General features: G+C 35.1%; 1 protein-coding gene across 3 annotated transcripts in view; it reads left to right on the top strand.

The window, feature by feature from the left end:
* Window positions 1–448: 448 nt before the first annotated feature.
* LOC121735561 (protein drumstick) overlaps window positions 449–16,393 on the top strand; it is a 32,365-nt gene continuing 16,420 nt past the window's right edge. The window contains exon 1 of one of the 3 annotated variants that reach the window (XM_042126412.1): window positions 449–728. The gene's annotated coding sequence lies outside the window, so the exon portion shown is untranslated. Of the gene's footprint in view, window positions 729–5,081; window positions 5,259–5,381; window positions 5,584–16,393 lie in introns of those variants that run through there. The other 2 variants (XM_042126413.1, XM_042126411.1) reach the window with 2 other exon arrangements.

Genomic DNA, 16,393 nt, shown 5'->3' with positions numbered 1-16,393 from the left:
AAAAATAATAAATTATGAATACTTAAAGTTATAATTTCGTTAAAAATGTAAGTACCCAAATTATATATTTTTTATTAATTACAAAAAATTAATTCAATTTTTTTTGCATTTTAAATGGATGCAGCTTAGATTTTGTAAGAAAAACATTACTTATAAGAAAAAAGTTATAAATATAAAAGGGCGAGATCTGCTATAGCCACAACTTAAAAATAAAAATCTATCGCCTTACATGTAATTATACATGTAAAGCGATAGATTTTAAAGTCACGAGTTAAAAATGCTGATGAGAAATTATTTTCTAAAAGAAGTAAAAAATATGTAGAGGTGAAAATGAGTAAAGTCGGGTGTGCCGGTAGTATGGTGCGCGCGCGTCGCGCGTCATAAACAACGCATCGTCCGCCATTTACATTTATATTGTCGCCTGCATCATACCAAATGGATAAAGACTGTAATTTAATCGGCGAACCGCAAAATTGAATTATTTATTATTCGGTTCGTTTGTAAAACACAATTATTCGGCGACCGAATGGCAGCAGTCGACGTCTTTTTTGGTGCGACTCCGAATCGGTGCGGTGCCGCAAATTCGCATATTTAAAACTAAAAAAAAAACACTATCACACTTTAGTGATATCCTCAGCAGTTGTGTCGCAGCGCTGATATTGCCCGGTCTCATTCTGCATCGCCGTGTAATTTCGTCGCGCGCTCGAACATAAAATCGACACAAATGGGTGAGTTTTTTTTAATTAATGCGCTTAAGCTATTTTCGCTCGCGAATTTATCGTCCGAGATCGCGTTATCGTGTAATTTAATGGACAATCTCGTGGCCTCCGCCGGGGAATTTCGCGTGGAATTCGGTGGCAGATTGCAGATTAATAACATTTATCATTCCCAAATATTTACATCGAAACGACATATTCTTTTTAATTGATGCTACGATAAAGATTTCTCGTGAATACGATTTTACTTTTTTTATACGGAGTGCATTTTGGTGTCTTTTTTCGGAGTTTATTGTTTTAAAGTAACATATTTACGAGTTCTCTCCGGGGCCGTCGGGAGATCTTTTAATCTCGTCTCGTCCAAATTAGCCTCGGATTGACGAGTCGACGTCTCTCAATGGTTAAATACTCACACAAAGGTATATAGGCCGATTTGTATGGGCTAAAGAATTCGAAGACACGACTGCACTCGCGTTCTCACAACATCATGAGAATGCCTTTTACAATCGATATTCAAAAAAGAATACCTCCAATGTCTCTGTTGTCAACGGATTCTCGAAGATCGACGGCGCGCGCGTCGGAAAAAGGGCTCTGTGACCTACGATTTACGTTCGAAAATGGGAAAACTTCCGTTATGTTCTCTCCTGCCTCGAATTGCGTCATCGTCTAAAGAGACAAAGCTCGGAGATGGTCGTATTGTTCGTTTAATGATGAGCTAAATATTATTTTTAGATGTGTAGCTAGATTCACTTTATATGGGCTCCGATTTGGCTTCAGATTACACGTATAAGGAACCGGTAGCGTTACCTCCAGAGTTCAAAGTCTTTTTTCAAAGCGTCTTTAAAAATTATCTGATTTTATCATCCGCGTATCAAAAGACAGTTTATATTTTACGATGCAAGCAAAAGTTTTTAAAAGGGCTCTTTATAATTTTAATTTTTAAGGTAAATATTGTATTCCCTAACCTAACCTGTAGCTTACATACATTGAGTTTCGCTCTACAAATTTAAGTATGTACTTCTATAAGATTTTAATATATTCTTTTCCTTAACCTTAGTCTTATGTGTAAATTTTTAAGGACGAGTTTGAATGTAGACATTTTGAATTAGGATTTAACTGTAGACATTCTATGTTTTGTTCTCTATCTAGCAAACACGTCAAACCTTCATTGCATACAATAGATATAATAGACGAACAAATACCTTAACTATTTACAAAAGAATTATAATTCGCCGAATGGAAATCTAATTTAAAACGCTCGGGCATCTAATTTGAGAATTAGCAACGCATGTCACTCGGTGTGGTCGTTTACATTATCAACAATACATTTTTTTAACATTGTTTCTGCGATTGTGACTCTGTAAGCAAACATTGGACATAATCTGCCCGCCATTGTCACAGACAATGTCATTGATTTCCCGCGGTTTTTGACAATGACGGACATAGACAAATAATTACTTTTTTTCCTAAACACTGTTGTGACGTTTTCGGCCAGTGTTTCATTTTGTCACTTCACGTTTGATTTGAGGATAATGGTCAAATCAAATTTGGGACTTTTTGAATTTGGAATAACTGTGCTTTGTTCCGTTATTCGGAGCTTTGTGAAGTCGCGCTCTTGTATCACAGGCTTTCAAGGAAGACTTGACATGCCTTATTTATAGATTAAGGATTGAATCTTTGGAATAGTAAATTTACCAGACAACAGTTAGATTGAGTCTCAAAGCACCTTGATATAATATTATTGGTCAATCAAGAATAATTTTAGTCCGAGTCAAATCTATATCTACTCATTTTAAAAATTCAGATAGACATGATAGTAATTACACTAATTAGTAAACTCTTCTCGGTTAAGCCTCATAACCGATTCCTATGAATTTTTGCAATGGTAATATGTACTTGTGTTGTACTACATACTTTGAAGCCCGTTTAGAGAATAAAATAGTCATTTTGCGTCAAAATCTATGCAATAAACGAATTCTGCGCATCTATTAAGTTACCAAAAATCTTCTAATCTTCTATGTTCTTATTATAAAGCTGAAGAGTTTGTTTGTTTGAACGCGCTAATCTCAGGAACTACAGATCGATTTGAAAAAATCTTTCAGTGTTAGATAGCTCATTAATCGAGGAAGACTATAGGCTATATATTATTAAGTTAATATCAATTGGAGTGAAGAAACAGAGGAAAATGTGGAAAAAACGGGGAAAATTATATGAAATTGCTTAATATCTTAAGAACTACAACGAGCAATTTTTATATTTTTTGGCACACATGACGAATAGACCACGTAAGCTATTTTTTTGCAAAAAAATGTACGGTTTCCATGAAATTCCTAAATTACGCGGGCGAAGCCGCGTGGAACATCTAGTAGGTACCTATCTAATAATCTTCAAACCACAGCACAAGTAGAACTTACTTTGACTCCATTTACTACAGATTTCATGACGTCATCCAAGTCATTCAAAACTTGAATGACAGACATGAGCCGTCTGCTTTAGATTTGGAAGTGTCAAAAATAGAACCTCCGCCATATATGGAGAGGATATATTATATTGCTTAAAAGCGTAGGCTATAACTTGACAAGGTACGGTCAACTGTTCTTAGAATCAGCGAACACAGGTGTAGATTTTATAGACCTATCGTCTAGAGATGCTGATGTTCTCTACATAAAAATAAGCTTAGTTTTTTATTCTAAGTATTTAATTTTTATTTTAACATTTACAATGCGATTTCTTTTTCAAAAAATGTTCTGTTATAAAAATGCTTACAATAAGCTGTAGCATTGACTGTATTTTAAATTCATCTTCGTTTGCTCTATTTTTGCCTCTATCATATAGATTTATAACTGCAGGAATCGCAATTATTGTAGACTGCAATGTGAGAAGTTGTTTCATCTTAAACTAAAAGTATTATCTTTTGTAAATATTGTATGGGAAAATTCCATTTGTTATGCAAACAAATACATTTTGCTAAAGGCGTAAAAGGTTGTGATGGATTAATAATATGACTGTCATTTGTCACCAATTATTGCTACAAAATATGCGTCGATGGAAAAGAGAATATTTGCGTTCATGTTCGTAATAGCGTGTGTACTGCTTGCTTAGTCATAATATAAGTTCGTATGATAACATTCTCTTGTTTCGACAGCAAAGGTAAATGTCAAAAATTAATGGGATTTGACATAACGCATCGCTAAAGGTACACTTATACGGGCAACTAAAATTGCTCAGTTCCAGTCAATTCTCGTCAACTATGACGTGACGACTACATCAAGCAATTCGCGGCAACAAGCAGCAATATTGCGTAATTGCCTGGAATTTCCAAGCCCATCGGATATACGTCAATTCGTATCTACGACATTGAGCGATATGAAATATTATCTGGAGCAATTAGAAGCAATGTCGCAGAAATAATTGCCGCAATTTATTGAAATTGCTCCATATTGCTCCAGATTCGTGTCGCCGAGCAATTATTGCTCGTGTAAGCGCATTTTAAGTGTTAAGGCTCTTGCGATACGTTATGTCATTCGTTAACTTCGCTATCGCTATAGAAATTAAAACGGTAGCCATTTTCAGATGTACGGTGGCCTCCCTACTATTTAATAATTTGTTAATTTATTTAATATTGTGTAAATTTAATTCTACAAATTCAACGTTAAGAACAAATATAATTTACGACAAAGTCTCCGAATAATAATGAGATTGAATAAATATTTAAATAAATATGACATTTTAATGTTAGGTGTTTAAATATGTTGGAGGCTTATTTTATTATTCAAATTGTAGAGTAGCATTTAGGTATATAGACACAAAGAATATATTATCATGTATATCTTTGTCCGGACATCGTAAAGTGGAAGTTACTGGAACATTTCCTACATAAAGATGTGTGCCTATGATTGGTGTGTGAAACGCGGGTTTAGAGGCGGCGTGTAACACGGTAGCCGCGGGCGCGCGTTACGACCCGCTCGACCACATCACGACGCGTATTTAATGCGTTATTTTATTATTTATACATGCGCCCGCAATACGGACACTCTAATGCGCGCAACCTACATAATAACGCGCGGAAGGCGTAACTCGGTAGCGATCTCCCGTCTCGCTCTGCGACGCCCCGGGCGCGCGACCGAGCGAGACGAACGACCACAAATTTATTAAAACGAAAAAAAAATGTAACTGCTACTGCACTCCGCGTCGCCTCCACAGAACTAGATACATTTTTCCACATCGTCGCGTGCGAGCGAGAGCGCGAGCGGCCCGCGGGCGCGAGAGGGACGGCCGTAGTTTTGCGAGCGACGTGCAGTCGAACGAGCGGGCATGTGGGCGCTGCCGGTGTTGCGCGCGCGCAGCTACTTCGCGGTCGAGTTCCACGTTACCGCCGCGTCGGCCGGCTCGATCGGCCCGCGTGACCTTTAGTTTGTGAACTTAGGAAGCGTCGTTCGTCGTAAAACTCCGATTAGACCCCCCCGACCCGCGCCGGCGATCTTCGGGCGTCGTCGAGGGAGCGACAAAGATGGCAGGCGATCGGCGGCGCCGTCGTTGAAGGTATTCGTAGAATGCGTGATCTGTATCGGGCGGGCGGCGCGGGGCGTGAGGCGCGGGGTACGTTCGGAAGCGGTGGCAGCTCCCATCGACTCCTGGGGTTATTCTTCCTCAGGCCACTACCGCTCGAGCTGCGTAGCGAGCGAGCCAGTTTTTTCTGTCCACCGCGGTGCGCACCACACGCTCGTCGTCGGCCCGCCACGGGAGTCGTCACTAATAAATTACTGTTTTTACTGCACTCGACCAGTACACGCCGCGCGCCCGACTAATTTATACGTAAAAATAAACATTAATCGACGATTAACGCCGACCTTAGCGCCCGACCACAGTGAGTACACCCGACTTACATATTCTTAAGCGATCGAAGCTATCTTAATTTGTGCGGATTACGGGCGGATAACGAGATCTCAGATAAGAGAAACCCAATCCGGTGCGCCTTATCTCGCATCGAAGATTATCCCGAACGATACAATTAAGGGAGCGAACGATCGATGCGCGAATTCGAATCGAATAGTACGAGCGCGTTCGTTTCGAATTCGTTATTTAAATAATTTTATATTCGTTACATTTCTAGGTGTGTTTTATATGATTATTTTTATGCAAGTGTTAATTTTGTTTATGTATCATTTAAATTAGATTAATCTTATTAGCATTTACAACTTTATTAGCGATGCAAACGTAGGTGTAGAGCGTCATTAACTCATTAACGTATTTTTAAATTAAAGATAATATTACATTAAAGATATTTTACACATTCGTGTAAAATATTATGATAATAAAGTCGATGAGTTATAATAACTTAGGACCGAGGGCAACCGATTTGATGGTAAAATTATACACTAATATGTAAATTTTCCTTAGCGCCTCTCGGCGCTAAAAAAACTAAGTCCTTAATAAGATTTTTTGTGACAAACCTGCACCCGTTTTGAGCGGCTCGGTATCCGATTGTGACCATTTTATAACGATTTATGGTATATTTAACAATAAAAGAAGAATCGTATGAAAAACTCAACTTTACAAAATATGTCCCGGCACTTAAAACGATTCTTTGTTGGGAACGTTTGAACGCATCATTAGATATAGCTATTGACACGAATCCATTCTCACGATATTATAAAACGATTTCGAATAATGCGTGAATCGCCAGTTTTTTGCACAAAAACGTTCGACTTTGGAGTGTTCGAGTTAAAGCGAATTGCGAAAGCGAACTGTATAGACACCTTTGAAAAATAAAATGCAAATAATTATTATTAAATACGACAATAATTTTACCTTCTGCCATCTATTGCTTTTTCCATTGTTTAGATATTAAAAATAAAGCTTGTATTGTAGAACTTACGGGCTACGGCCTACGGCCTACGAATGCTACGAGCGTCTAGTAGAGCTTAGGAGCACCAAAGCTCGCTAAAAACGCTTTCATTAATAAGAACTTAATTCCTTATTAATTACATATTAGATGTTAACAAATTAAATTTTATTACGGCCTTTCCAAACAAGATTTTAGTAAAAAAATATATGATACCTAATACAAGCTCCACAAAAAAAAAATTCTAAACCCTGTAAAAAGCTAAAAGAATGTAAGAAATTCCAATTTCCAATTTGCATAAACGTAGGGTAAATCACATGCTAATTGCGCATTCGAAAATAAATTAAACCATTTTTTGTCCCTCTCCGTCAGTATGAAAATAAAAGAGTCAAAGCTAATTCGCATGTTTATAAATGCAAAATGCTCGAGGCGCGGGAATCGTCCATGATTACGACCTTATAGCTCAAGAGCCATTTTTAATCATGTTTCTCTCTTGATAGTTACTTCAATTATTTTTAAATTGTACTCCTTTATTCTTTATAATTAAGTTTTTATTTTATTTTAGCAGCACGTACTATTATTATGTTTTTATATTGCAACCAAGAGTGATAATTTTATTTCAGCATTTACGTATGTATTCAACAAGATTTTCCGGTGTAGAGTCCGATTGACTAATAGAAAATAATAATTTTTCTACTTATTTATACTTAATCAATTACAGAAATGAAAAAGATACCGTCACTCGAAAAAATCATAATATTTAAAAAAAATCTTGCAAACAAGAAAATGCATACCATTTTTGTTGCGAGCTCCTAGTCTATACTGCGTAACACGGTAGCGCGTTCTTCCCTCGCCTTAACATCCAATTGATACTTGATAACTTACTCGTATGTTAATGTTATAAACTTTTCTTAAATAGTAATTTTTTAAAACCTCATTTTATCACCGTCGTTACCGGGAAAAATTAAAAAAAAAGTTAAAAACGATCGACGATTTTAACGTTCGATATTTGAAATTGTTTGGAAACATTCGAGAATCGCGCGGCGGGGCGTACGCGGTACTTTCTTTGTCTCCGCCGAAAGCCACAGAGTAAAAAGACAAAGTGTCCCATATGCAGTCTGTATTAACACATTGGCCATGTTTACGAGCTACGGGGTGGAATAATGTCTCCGAACAATGATTATTTATCGTCAGGATCGCTTTTGTCAAGCCGCCAACCGATTTATAATGTTCCATGTTTGAATATTGATGGAGGTCACTAAATTGATTAAAGTTTTTTTCACATTTTGAACCCTTTACCTTTTTTTACTGACGCATATATGGCAAGAAAATAACTTAACCCTCAATTTCCAAGGTTTTATAAAGTAGTGAAAAAATGTTACAGCTCTTATAAGTTGATACTTATTTTATTAATAATACTTACAATACATAACAAGAAAATTTTAAAATACTATGTTCACAAGTCACAATTGTAAATGTAGAGTCTCTTATATAGCAACTTTACCACTTTTCGATTTTATTACCACTAACATAGAGTTCAAAATTGGTGCTGAAAGTGCACATAATTAGGTAAAACAAACAAGGCGGGACAGGAAAGCCGTGTTTGTACAAGATAGAAGACAAAGCCTTATCGCCACAATAGATAAACGAATTCCTCGCTCTGTTAAACCAAACACCTTTTTAACCGACTTACAAAATGTTAAACAAAATGCCTTTTTAACCAACTTACACAAAAGAGCCAACTAATCTTAACCACTACTTTAACCAACTTACGAAAATTAGATATTAAAATGTCTTTTTAGGTGACTCATGAAAGGCAGTTAGTTACTTTCGACGACTCTCTATAACCAACTTCTAAAAAGTCGGATTTTTAAAGTTTTGATAAATATTTGGAAACATACAAACAACGATAGATTTCTAGTAGGTTTTACTTATATATTTTATAGTTTTTAGCAAGTTTTGAAAGTTTTGACTATAAAGAATCTTGTAAAGCTGCAACCTGTACGAAATAATATAATCTTAACATTGTTTAATTTTATTCTTCTTCTTTACAAACGGCCTCCTTTGAGGAATAGCCAGTGTCAGTAATTACTTGGTGACGTAAAAAAGAGAGACTTAATTTGATTAAAAAATTGATTAAGTACTTACTTCTTATTTTGTTTTACTTGTTGTTGTTAACGCCTCCGTGGTCTAGTGGTTAGAGCGTCGCTCTCGACTCCGGAGGTCGTGGGTTCGAATCCCGCGTTGGAAACATGTTATTTCCAAGTTTGGTTAGGACAATGCAGGCTGATCACCTGATTGTCTGACAAGTAAGATGATCCATGCGTCGGATGGGCATGTAAAAAGTCGGTCCTGCGCCTGATCTCTCGCCAGTCGTGTCGGTCTTCCGTCCCACTGGGTTATGAGAGTAAAGGAATAGAGAGTGCTCTTGTGTACTGCGCACACACTTGGGCACTATAAAATTACTCCTGCGTACCTGGTCTGGTTTCAATGAAACCGGCCACCGTCACCGAAACCGGTGTGGGGAGTATTATTATTATTATTTCTTATTTTGTTTTAAGTACAACTTTTACTTTTTTAAACTTACAAGTAAAAACACAAGTTTAAATCTGTAACGCAATCCAAACTTTTACTTTCGTATGATTTTAATAATAGAAAGTGGTAACCATTGTCATATATCTACGGGCAACGGGTCAGAAATCTGATACTTGTGTTCAAATATTACTCATAACTCAAAACTATAGTTTACGTTACATTCCATAACAAAAATAACGGTTCTTTAACAATTTAAGACCTTAAAAATGATAAAATAGAAAAAAAATGTAACTACTGCAAAATTGTAAGTGCAATAACTGGTGGTAAACTGGTACAAAAAAAATTACCTTGCAATTGTAAAAAAAATAACTATTTTGTTAAAAAAATAGAGTTTGTTAAAATCATAATTGTGCGCAAATTTTTTACTTCACACAGCACACTATAATAATGTTTTTAATGGATTTTGAACAATAGAATTGTTTTAAGTACTTAGGATTGTAAGCAGCCGCTTTACAAGATAATCTACTCATAAAATTAGTAAACAAAAAATAGTACAATGAGGCTTATGCATAAAAAAAACAAAAAATCGTTTGTAAAAAAAATGTAGAGCTATTTTACCGAGTGAAGACGAATATTTGCAATATCACATAACGAAAAAATAAAGATTTATCGAGTTGAAAATAATACATAACGTTGTGTTTTTTATGAAAACACGGAACAAACAATATAAAACTTAACTATACGAAGAGTATTATAAAAACTAATATCAATCTAGCCTAACCCAAGATTTTGGCAAACAGTCTCAACCCAAAAAACTCGTGAAATATACCTGAACTTCATTCATGACCATTCACGTTTGCCACATCTTTCATAAAAAAATAAAAAAAATGTTTGCTGGGCAGTTCGCACTGGCGCTCAGGTGATTGTTTAGGAGATTTGTTTGTACAAACTGTTTGATTTTGAGTGTTTGTACAGTACAAGTTTAGGTAAGACGTAGTTCGAAATTTACATAGTTTAATGGTAAATTAGTTACAAAACAGTTTTAACTCTTTATCATTCTTTTTTTATGAAATAAGGGGGAAAACGAGCAAACGGGTCACCTGATGGAAAGCAACTTCCGTCACCCATGGACACTCGCAGCATCAGAAGAGCTGCAGGTGCGTTGCCGGCATTTTAAGAGGGAATAGGGTAATAGGGGAGGGTAAGGAAGGGAATAGGGAAGGGTAGGGAAGGAATAGGAGATGGTAGGGAAGGAAAAAGGGAAGGGAATTGGGCCTCCGGTAAACTCACTCACTCGACGAAACACAGCGCAAGCGCTGTTTCACGCCGGTTTTCTGTGAGCCCGTGGTATTTCTCCGGTCGAGCCGGCCCATTCGTGCCGAAGCATGGCTCTCCCACGGAAAAATTCAGATGGTATGGCAAATAAGTGATATATAAAAAAAAGAAATGTTTGCATCGCATAGGCTCTTAATTAATTATCTTAGATATAAGTAATTAATAAAATATGGCACAGATATAAAGTAGACTACGCAAAAGGACATAGGCTGAATTGTATTGCACGAAAATGTTCGGTTCCTCTGAATCTCTACAGTAATATAAAGGATAATTACTTTATTTAATAAGCGTATCTCATGTTTCTACTTTATCTTCAAAACATTTTGACAGTAATTTTAATATTTTAGCGAAATAAGTAATGTAAACTGCAACCCAAATTAACAGCAATATATGTTTAAGGCTAGGATATTCCAAATTCACGTTTCTAGAATGAGTAATTTTTAAAGAAAGCGTCATTAAAAAAAACTGAAAAATATATACATGTAAAGATACATCTTTTAACTAGTGACTTTTACGGTTAGAAACACAATACAGATAATTTTACTCGATAAAAAAAAATTCCGAAACAACCTCGATTTTAAAAACATTTTCAGTTTTATAGGACTTACAGGGACTCAAACAAAAAATAATTTGGATAGTTCGATTACTATTTAAATTTTACAGGGAAATGTACGGATACATGTTTAGTTATACTATTTTTTATCTAAGTAAAAAGGTTTTTTCTCCTATTTCGCCCTATCATGGACGCGGCGATCGTCGTAACCGCCACTGTACAAGGCGCGCTGATATGAATGTTATTTTAATGTCTTTTACGTCGATATTCGCACTGACAGACATCGGTCTGCTAATTTAGGAATAACCTCCCCTTAAGAGCTCACCTGACTCTAAAAATCAAACATCGTCCTTCTCTCTTCACACTCACGCCCGTCTTTCATATGCTAGGTGAAAAAGGACGGCGCGGAATCATCGCCGAGTTAGTTTTACTTGAATAAAAGACGAACTATAATGATTATGAAAAAAGTGTTTTGAGCAAATTTAGGTTTTATCAATACCTTTTTAGATATTAAAAAATATTAAAGAAAAGACAGCAAACTTCGAAGATCCAAGCAAAAATGTGTCTAAAACAAGGTTTTTTGTAAAAAAGAAACTAACGAGCATTTTTTGAGTAATCGTGTTTTCGTCTTGAGCATTTAATGTTTATGAACTGAAGTTACTTATGTCAAAAATCAGTTTTCTAGACCTTACGGATTTTGAGATCTAGGTTAATGTATGTAGTCAAGTTAGGGTCTTATGGGCTCTTAATATTCTTAATTATGCGTAACAATAAGACGTAATGTATTGCAAATATAAGTGACATAACATAATATCGCCGTTGAACTTCTAACACCACATAAATAGAAAAAAAGCAACTTTTCAGGACAAAGAGAGAAATATATTGAATTTTATATAATATATCTCATACTTTAATGCAGATTTACTTTTTAAATTTTACGAGTTCTTGTTGGCCGATAATGCTCCTGATTAGCTAAAACGATGCATCTTTCGATTTTCTACCGAATTACATCAAAATGTCAAAACTTACTTGGTGCTTAAATTATATTGCAGATATATTATATTTAAAAGAGTTATGAATGTGTTAAAAATGCACCCGAAGCTTCGTTTCATCGAAGCTTAGCGTCCCACGAGAAAAAACCTTGAGGCTGTAGAAAGTTCCACCCATGCCCATCTGCTCGACAAATAAAAAAGTTGAAATTCCTTTTTTAAATGTTTTAACAGCCAGCTGCCGGATTACGTACCTACCCCGCCCATTCACTTGATTGGTAAACGGTAGCTCGTATTCCTTATTTAAACTTGTCCGTTATTTACTTTGTGCCTTAAAAATATTTATTCTGTTATTTTTTCAAAAAAAAAAAAAAAACTATTTTGAAATCAATATAGGTCTACCAGAATCTGATGGTAAAAAGTGAGAAAATAAATTGGCTGGAGCCATGCCGGGGTAACTGGAATAAAACATTTTGATCCTTTTTTTTCCTTATAGCGGCTTATTTTGTGTGCGAAACATGCAAATATAAAAATTTAACCAATGATCAAGGATGTTTTTTGAAAATCTGGCATCAAAATTTGACATCAGATTCTGGTAGACCTATACTTTCCGTATGCCGCGATGTTTTCCGTGGGAATTTTAAAAACAGAACATAAACGTCATAGAGTAGTTTATTTTTGTAGAGGGCACTAAAGCACAAGCCCCCGGGCGCGGTTTAATTAGTCTGTATGTTTGGTCACGATCTGTAATTCATAGCTCGTTAACCCTCGACTGATCTCTTTACTGGGATTTCAGTGGATGATTGCTTCATTTTAAAATCGTTCAAAGTCGACCTGTTAATGTTTTTATTGTTGTAAGTGAAGATTGAACATAATATTTTAGTTTTTTTATACAAAACCTTGGTAGTTTCTATGTATTACATATTTTTGGAATCGTATTTCGTAATATGCATTAAATTGATTGCTTGACACTAATATTTATACAGTGCGTAATAAAAATAAGTGATAATACTTTAGGGTGTGTACGTGTTTCTTGTAGACAGTTCACTGTGAAAGTAGCAGCGCTGAAAGACGATTTTTTTTCACTTTTGTATGGACAAGGTTATTTTTGTTACACCCTGTATAACGTGTGTAATTTTTATGCTTAATTAAAAACTTGTATTTAAAATTACAACACAAAATCTACGGTACTCATTTCAGTAATAAACAAAGCTTAAAATTTCACATGGTTGCAATTGTAAAATCGGTAAAAAGAAAACGCATTTAAAATTAAATTACTCCTTATAAAAAGCTTATATTCCAATCGACCAATCACTATCAATCATTCAATAATGTGTGATTAAGAAAAGCGAAATACCGGTAGCCGATTGGCCGACGCGTAAACCAGTAGCGGTTGGTTTTTATGTAGGTGTGTGTGCGTGTGTTTATGTAAGCTACTGTGCTTGCCTTTCCCCCATCCTCCCTGGGGGCGTATATGGGGGAATTTAAATTCTTCGCGCGTACGTTATGTAGATTCTGTATTCGTGTTTTTCTTTGCGGCATTCACGCAGTTATTTGCTTTTGTATGGTTCCATTGGCGGTTTAATATTAAGTTTTTTTTTCTAAATTTTATTATTGACGATATACCTAGCTATTTGTTGTAAATACAGTCTAATATTAGTAGGTATATGATAGTTGTATCTATAGAATTATTGTAAAACATATTTATGTTTTACAATCATTCTATAGATACAACTATCATTACACATTTTAGATTTTTATATATTTAAAAAAGGCTATTTAGCTTTTTTAACTATATAAAAATCTAAAATTTAAACAGATTTTGCTTTGAATGTAACACATTTATTTTTTACAAAAATATATTTTTTCTCAAGACCTAGTCTAGAACCAATATACTAATACTAAGAAATATTTATTAAGTGGGTACATAATAAGTTGGTAATCAGTATTAATTTTCCTTAAGACCAAGCGCAAATTATAAACTTCTTAATCAAAGGTGTTATTATCGATCGCAAAAAACAACACCCACATACAAATTTTGGGTCACACAAAAAACGAATGATTGTCATAATTTATTAGTAGTTAAGTATCACCTACAATATCATTTAATTAAAATACTGCGCTGTTAATATGACATTATAATAACTTTTGATCAAGAGTAGATAATAATTTTTGCTCAATTCGGGCACATAAAGTGTTAAACTTGTATATTAATACACTCCCTGTTAATTTTGATCAAAACGTATCATTTACAAAATCTTGCACGGCTTATTTAGGGTGAAGCCAAAATGATAGTAGTGAGTTGTGAGTCGCAGAATTTCGGACGCGTAAAATAATATATCTTTTCATACAAATCGTGACTCACAAAATTACGCTCGTGTGAATCAAACAGGACTTTTGCATGAAACTGAATGCAGCAGAATTTCTGCCAGCCGAAATTCTGTGACTCACAACTCACAAATTACGCTCGTTTGGCTTCACCCTTATACTTAACATTTAAATTGGTAGCATCATGAATAAGAGCTACTACTATACGATTAAAGGTTAATAGGCGACTCCTATTAAGCTTTGCTTAAACACTAAAATGATTTGGGATATTGTTCAGCTATACTTGGTCGCTGTTAATATGCATTTATGTACTAACCCTTAAACAATTTTTTGTTGAATTTTGAATGCAGTCTTGTTCTTAATCATCTAAAGAACATAACTGCCTTCATAACACAATACCAAATTTTTTGTGGGTTAACACAGGAATGCTTAGCAGCGTCACAGTACTCACAGTATATATATTAGTAGGCAGCGTCCATTTATAAACCACTAATACCTTATAAATAAATAGAATCATAAAGCTATATAGCCACTTAAACAGGTAGATAGGCTACATAAACATCTATATACAGATAGGCTACATAAACATAGACTACAGTGAGGAGGGCGAGACGTGGCCGGGGGCGATCCTGCCCAGCGCCCAATATATCAGCCGACACTCGGATTCTTTACCGCTCACCGAACAGAGATACTGTGGAGTCGATGTTGCTTATATTTTTATTTGAGAAGTTCTTCGTTGTATCTAAAGATCGCGTATTATAGTGTATAAATACAAAATAAGTTATTATTGGTAAGCTGAGCTTTTTATAGTGTAAGTAGCTAGAACGTCTTTAGTTATAATGCTTGAAACAAAAAAAAAAAAACAGTAGAAAAAACAATATAATACGGTGGAAATAAGGTGGAAAATGAAAATTAGTTTCTCAATTATACCTTAACTGTATTAGATTTGAATTTTTAGGTAGTATGTTCGATAAATACCAAGTTAATTAAATTGTGACGACCAAAATTCCACTCAATCAAATAATGTAAATTAGGTAAAAAGTTTATCGTACTTACCTTTCGGTATACCTTACAAAGACAATCAATCTATTTTTGCATATTAATACACTCAACTCAACCTCGTTCAGTTGAATGAAAGCCTTTCCCGTACGATTCATCAGAAACAAATATATTAGCAAACTGTACTCCACGCATCGCCCTGTTCCATACCGCTCGCATACCGTTCCTGTGGGAACGCGGGACGTAACAGTTTCTGCTTTGCTCATTTGTATATTATAATTTGGTCCCAACAAAATGGCCGAGTATTTGAGATTGCGGAGAGTAATTCCTAAGCTTTAGAGAGTATTTGAGATTGCGGAGAGTAATTCCTAAGCTTTAGATTACTCGATAACGTATAATAAGCATTAGCTTATGGTTTGTGCCATCCTTTTTTCGTTGTAGGCGTTTGTTCGTTTCGTGCTTTCGATTCGCGTTAATATTAAACGGGAGCCGTACATTTTTCCGCAAAAAAGGAGTAGTGCCCGTCCGCGTCTACTGTCTACCCTAGGTATATCTGTGCCAAATTTCGTAAAAATCAGTGCATTACTTCGTAGGATTAGCAAACAAACAAACTGAAAAAACTCTTCAGCTTTTGATAGTGTGGCTACGACAAAAGGATATACATATTTGATAAGTAAGAACTTATAATAATTTAAAATAATAATCGCAAATAAAAAACTTATTAGTGAAGTTTTAAGTGTTATTGAAACGTTTTATTAAAAATACATTTGGTTGGTATTGGTTGTTGATTTTTTAATAGATGTACTGTATCAAGAATATACATACTACTTAGTAACACTAAAGTATGAAAACAAAAAACAAATATTTTACATCAAAATGTGTCGACGCATTATAATTTTACAGTGTCATAACAAAATTCCATGATGTATTGAACACTTTCATGTTTTGGTATCGACGTTATTATCATCGCAATAAAGTTCAAAATATCCGACTGTACTTGATGAATGCTCTAAAATTAGCCTCTGCTTTCATGATGCGATAAAATTTATTAATAGCTCGAACAATTTGTATCCGATTCACAGAGTTATGAGTT

The sequence above is a fragment of the Aricia agestis genome, chromosome 17 (assembly GCF_905147365.1).
Source record: "Aricia agestis chromosome 17, ilAriAges1.1, whole genome shotgun sequence".
Taxonomy (NCBI): Eukaryota; Metazoa; Arthropoda; class Insecta; order Lepidoptera; family Lycaenidae; genus Aricia; species Aricia agestis.
This window is presented reverse-complemented; position numbering and strand designations above follow the sequence as displayed.